The sequence below is a fragment of the Rhincodon typus genome, chromosome 10 (genome assembly GCF_021869965.1).
Source record: "Rhincodon typus isolate 14 chromosome 10, sRhiTyp1.1, whole genome shotgun sequence".
NCBI lineage: Eukaryota > Metazoa > Chordata > Chondrichthyes > Orectolobiformes > Rhincodontidae > Rhincodon > Rhincodon typus.
Genome location: NC_063341.1, coordinates 34912782 through 34919285, shown reverse-complemented (window position 1 = coordinate 34919285; position 6504 = coordinate 34912782). Strand labels below are relative to the sequence as shown.

Here is a 6504-nt window from a genome sequence, read left to right as displayed (position 1 = left end):
GAATGCTATGGGTGATTTAGCATTGTCAATCCCCTAATCTGCACATCTTTGGACTGTAGGAGGAAACCAGAGCACCCAGAGGAAACCCATGCAGATATGAGGAGAAGGTGCAAACTCCACATAGACAGTCGCCTGAGGATGGAATCAAACCAGGGCCCCTGGTGCTGAGGAAACTATGTTAACCATTGAGTGACTGTGCCTGTTGGGGGACTTGAATCTGGTGGGGTGTAGAGGAGTCAGGTCCCATGGGGCTGTAGATAGTCCGGGACAAGTTTAATTGGAGTAATGTGAGGTAACTATGAGTTCAGCCCAGTTATTACCTGGGAACCAGATTATATATTTAATCGTCTAACTTTTCCTGAGTAACTATTTGACTTAGTTTCATCATATCCTGAGGTTCCTTCATACTTTTTCTTAATTTTTTTATTCAACCTATTTTTCTAATCAACCTGCTCAGTGATGTTACTGTACACCTCTGGAACAGCTGGGACTTCCGGGCCAGGGGTAGGGACTCTACTGCTGCACTAGCAAGAGGGCCCCAAAAAACATGGTTGGATGTTATGAAGTTGATGGCAATGCCTTAACCATTAGTGTGTTGTAAGCCACAAGGACTCCTTCCAAACTTGTCAAGGGGGTGATGAGTTCAAGCTGGGCAGGTGCTTGCCTGTTGCCAAGGGAACTCATACTCAATGTGCTCCACAAGGAAATTAATTAATGACTCCCCACGTGCCTTGCAGGGGTTAACACATGGCTATTTCAGAGGAGGTTACCAGTAAAATTGACACTTGTAGGTGAACAGTTAGTGATAGTAAGAACAGTGTAGAGCTTCCCTGCTCCTCTGATGCTGCCTGGCCTGCTGTGTTCCTCCAGCTCCATACTGTGTTAGGTGAACAGTTAGCTGTATGATCCTTTGTTTCATGAATTGGTTGAGATTCTGTAGTTCTGATGGCTTTCTACCATGAATACTGTCTGAACTTGTCTAGCTACAGGTGCTATGAATATCAAGAAGAGAATTGTCGGAAATGTTCTCTTTTTGACCTCTCTGACCTCAATGGGTTTCTGGGAGACGGCTGCTGATGCTAGTACCTTTGATCCAATTAGAACATCGCAGAAGAGCAGGTTGTATACTTACATTCAGTCATTTTTGTCTGTACCAGCTTTAAAAATCATTTTGGAATTACAAGTAAAAAATATACTCAGTGTGTCAGAGTTCTGATCATGACACAAAAAAAAACATAAATGCAAAGGAGAAAGAAACTTCTGTTTGGTGTTGAGACATTTTTAAGCAATTAATTAAAACATTTTACGAGCTTCCTGAAGTGTTTCACAAAAGGAACTTTATGTTTTTAGTGTTTCGATAGCTTTATTCATTCTTAACAGTATGGTAATGTTGGCAAGGCCTCATTTATTACTCATTCTTGGTTGCCCTCATAAGGTAGCAGTGAGTCCTCTGTGTGAACTATTCTCAGTATCAATAATCTTGAGATTGCCATTGATAAGAACCTTAACTGAATCAGACATGTCAATATAGTGTCTTTAAAAGCAGAGCACCATGATGATGAATGTCAGGGAAGCTTACTGGTTTCTCTATCACAACTCTTTTCTCCCTCTGCCAGTCTGACTATCACCAAATCTCACCACTCTGATGTATTGGCCTTGATTTTCTTTCTATTAATCCTGTCTGGTGCTTATTGATTTGGTGTATACAACATTCCTGCTGTTTCCTTGACCACTATAGACATCTCACACACCTAAAAAATAAAGACACAGTGAAGACCAAGGATTATAAAAAAAATTTGAGGCAGGGTAACCACCAAGTCAAAAGAAAGCAAAAGTAACATTAAAAACATGCTAAAGATAAAATGGTGTTGAAAAGGAAAAAAATGAAAGTAAACTGTGTTTAGAGAAAGCATGACTAATGTGATGTAACACTCAAAGGAAGAAATAATTCAAGAGCAAACAAAGGAAAAAATGGGATTTGTAATTTTGTTATTCTACTTCTTACTAATGACTCTAATTGATGCATTGTGTCAGTGATAGAATCAGGAAACTCAAGTCAATTCACTGGGGATCTTTTGCACAGAAGAATATGTCAAATGATGACTACCACTTACATTCAGGCACTGTCTTAGCAGCTAGCAAATTACATCTGAATAATTTTTCTCTCACTGTCAACCTTGTATGCAATAAGGCAAAGCAGAACATGTAGCAGAGCTAAAAATCTGCATTAAGTCTTCTGTGGGCAATCTACTACGACTGGAAAATTCTTGATTAAATGATCAGCTTAAAATGGCTGTGTGTGTTTCCTTCCATTCTCTTATTCTCAGAGCCAAAAAAAAAGTGGCAATATCGCTACATATGGTCTTCATTATAACTTTGTTACTTATTAAAAATGGATCCTGCTCCCAACTCTATGACAACAACAGGAGGGACGGTCTCTAACATGCTGCCTGCACTGCTGACGTGTGAGGATCAGATTGGAAACTTATAAGATTTAATTGGTTCCTCTTGTCTCCAGAACATGATTTCAAAAAAAGTAAAACGCATAGTTGAGCGCTTGCCACCTGTCGCAATGTTTAAAAAGTGGAATAGAAAAATAATCACAAAAAAATGCGGAGGTATTTTGTGTCACTGTATACAGTTTATTTAAAGGGACATGCCAACATGAATTCAAATCATTTACTTTGGGATAACTTAATTCATAGCTTCTTAATGGCTAAGTAGGTAAATTCAATGCTGACATCTAAGCCTACACACCAGAAAGGCACTATAGTTTATTCGCAGATTCAATTAAGTTAGCTGACTTTAACTGTAATATTGAGGGGGTTGGGATATTTAGACTGGAGATCAGTTGCTACTATCCAGTGAACCCTTTTAGAAAGTGCACATATTTAACATTGGTTTTTAGCTAGTTTCATAATCAAGGAAGATCCCAAGTTCATTCACGCAGCATATACATCAACTCAATGTATAAAATTGCCTTTTCTTTCAGCTCCGACAGTCATGTTTTTGTAAATGCTTGATGAATAAGACCATGTCCCTTTACAATCCTAACATGTTATAGCCACATCAGGAGTCAGCCTCAATTTTTCACTCCACAAATAAATGTTTTACTTACTGTAAACTGGCCAAATAGGATCAAGTAGGTTAAATGGGTGTTGTTTGAAGATCCATGGAAGGTTACACTCTCACAGAGCTGATCCAACATGTAAAATGATAAAGATGAAATCTACTTCAACCGTTCACCTTTATGCTCAGCATTTAAGTCAACCCTCATATTCTGAAGGGATTTTGCAAGGCTTCAAAGGTCAATTTATATGACAACACCCATGGTAAATAAGCAGAATGACTATTGGTTATTGGGAATTGGTTATGAATTTAGATTTAGCGGCAGAGTTCTGAATGAGTTCAAGTTTATGGGAGGTGGAAGATGGGAGACCAGTGGAGTATCAAGTTGAAAGGCAATGAAGACATGGCTGATGTTTTCATCAGAAGGTGAGGTAAGGAATGAGTGGAAACAGTGCTCCATCCTTGGACAGCACATGCTATTCAAACACACATATGAGGAATAGCACTTGGGCAAAGTCCAAGAGAATTTCCAGTTTCCTTATAAGTATAAGAGGAAACAATGGGGAGTTGGTGGAATTGGTTGGTGAATGGCAACTTTTAATTCCTTTGATATCTCAGTAGGAAATAAAATGTATACTTCTTTCAGGATTGTTTTTCTCACAGATAATGAGTTTCTTTTCTACTTCTTATTCCAAAAGATCCCTATGTATTCTGAGGTATCTAGGTGTTTCGGCAGAAAACAAACAATACAGTGAGGATGGACAAAGCATTAATATAATGCAAGAGTGGCCGTAGAGAGTCACAAGAACTAATCCAATCTCAGTGTTGAAATGATTGGTTTAAAATGCAATCTGATCTTTTTGCCTGCAACATCCAGCCACTGTCCTCACATATATTAGGTTTAATTCAAGAAGCTCAGTAGATTTTTCCGTTAAAAGTCAGGAGCCAACCTCTTATAAATTTTATATGAATTCTTAATATCTAATAATGCCATTAGTTAGTTTCTATGTGGTGTGTGGATTACATTATGAATCAGACAGGAACATTCATTATAATGCTAATCTCTCACATGGTGTGATTTGTGTTAGCAGGTCTGCACTCATACCAAATGCCGTTATGGAAATAAGGTCAGGTTACCAGGGTGAAGGATGGCACAGTATCTATGCTGGCATAGATCCATAGATTTAAGCGGATACACAAACAGCAACGATGCATTATCTGGTTGTCAGTATTATGAGATAAAATGCAAATTATGCGAAGAGGAATTAGAATCAATGTCATGGGAGTGTAAAACAAATGTAAAAAATTGAAACATTGCTGCAGAGTTAGAAGAACTCCAGCCCCAGCATTTCTGCACATGAGCAGATGTTAATAATGCATAGTAGAAACTTACCTGGATGTTTTCATAAAGTCAAATTTATTTCAGATAAGGAATTATCTGAATTCAATATATGAGTAGACACACAGGTATTTATACTTCTGGTCAAAATTCTTGCTAACAGGTTAGAAAATCTTAAGATTTTCACTTTAACAAATTATATTTCATGACAGTTACTATATATATCACTCATTTCCTAGTAGAAGTCTAATTGATTGTATTTGTAATGTCAAATTTATATCCACATTTCTGCAAGATTAGCAACATTCTAAATCAACACCAATAAGATTGGCTGTCTGATCGTGTCCATGTCCCTGGAATAGTATTGTAGATTGCCCTTGATTTATTATGCCAGTAACCCCTAACTAAAGGCTATGTCCCTAGATTTGACTGAGAGCTGTGGACAATCATGTCAAGCTCCTTCCCTTTATGAATGCACTAAACAGCACAGCAACACAAAAGCAATATGAGCCTGGTATCTTGCTGAGGGGACAAAGCACTCAAAAGCCAGGCAAGTAATTGCAAAGCAGGAGTGCTGGTGGATGGCGAGTGAGTGAGTGAGTGAGTGCTATGACAGTGTGCCAAGGGCCTGAGATGCAGCCTGGCTCAGCCCATGAGCTGGGTGCATGTTCCTGAGTCCACATTTTCCTTATCATAGCATTACAATGATTGTTATTGGTGCAACCTAAGGTGTAGCTTTGAAGTGTACAAAAATACTGTAAACTGATTGGACATGCATCATGATGATCCTTAGAAGGGGACAGACGTCAATGCTAATGTCCATAGATGTGCCCATGGAGCATACCCTGAAATGTTGATGCCCAATGTCTGAGCAAGCAGTGAGCTGAGCCTATTGTTACTCACTAACAGTCCCCATTAACGACTAATCACCGTCCTAGCCAGATCACTATCAACTCCTCTGTCTATCCAACTGCTGTTCTCTCACTTCAAGCTCTGTCCTATCGTTTATTCCCTACTCCATCCCACTCCCTATTTTCTGCATATAAATTGACGTTTTCCCAGGTACCACCAGTTCAGAGGAAGGGTCACCAGATCCGAAATGTTAACTCTGATTTTTTTCTTCACAGATGCTGCCAGAGCTTTTCCAGTAACTTCCGTTTTTGCTGTGAGCTGAAGTCACCAGGTACCCACCCTAAATTCCTTGTTCAGATTCTTGACATTGAGCTCGTTCACTAACTGTTCAATATAACTGAGATAAGTTAGGCCACTAACAAAGTGTTTAAGAAGCAATAATCTACTTTAATTGGCAATTCACCACTATCTAGCAAGAAGCCTACCATGCTGCTTGTGAAAGGGATACAAGATGGAGCAAGCTGCTCCTGATTTTGAGATTGGCCTTGCCAGATTTCCTGGTGATTTTGCAACAATTCTCATTACAGTCCACATTGCTTGGACCTCTATAAGATTCAAGCCATACAAACTGTACCTCAGCAAGAAAGACTTGCATTAGGAAAGGAAAGTTGAAAATTTGAGATAATCTCATATTTTAGCAACTTGTTGTTTGGAAAATGTGGGTTCCTTGTTGTGTTTTCCTAGTCTAACTCAGAAACTGTAGAAAACCTTCACCATATTGATTTAATTGTGTGAAGCAGTTATGAAATCTTTTAGAGAGATGATGAAGTGCTATGTAAAAGGAGACTTTTCCTTGTTCGAGACAACAAGGTGCAGAGCTGAATGAACACAGCAGGCCAAGCAGCATCATAGGAGCAGAAAGGCTGACGTTTCGGGCCTAGACCCTTCATCAGAGAAGGGGGAGGGGAAGGGGCTTCTGAAATAAATAGGGAGAGAGTGGGAGGCGGATAGAAGATGGATAGAGGAGAGGATAGGTGGAGAGGAAGCAAACAGGTCAAAGAGGTGGGGATGGAGCCAGTAAAGGTGAGTGTAGGTGGGGAGTTAGGGAGGGGATAGGTCAGTCCAGGGAGGATGGACAGGTCAAGGAGGCAGGATGAGGTTAGTCGGCAGGAGATGGGGGTGTGGCTTGAGGTGGGAGGAGGGGATAGGTGGGAGGAAGAACAGGTTAGGGAGGCAGGGACGAG

At 39.8% G+C, this 6504-nt stretch overlaps 1 pseudogene; it reads right to left on the bottom strand.

Annotated features, from left to right (window-relative positions):
- Nucleotides 1–539: 539 nt before the first annotated feature.
- LOC125484316 lies at nt 540–634 on the bottom strand (annotated as a pseudogene).
- Between the last annotated feature and the right edge of the window lie 5870 nt (nt 635–6504).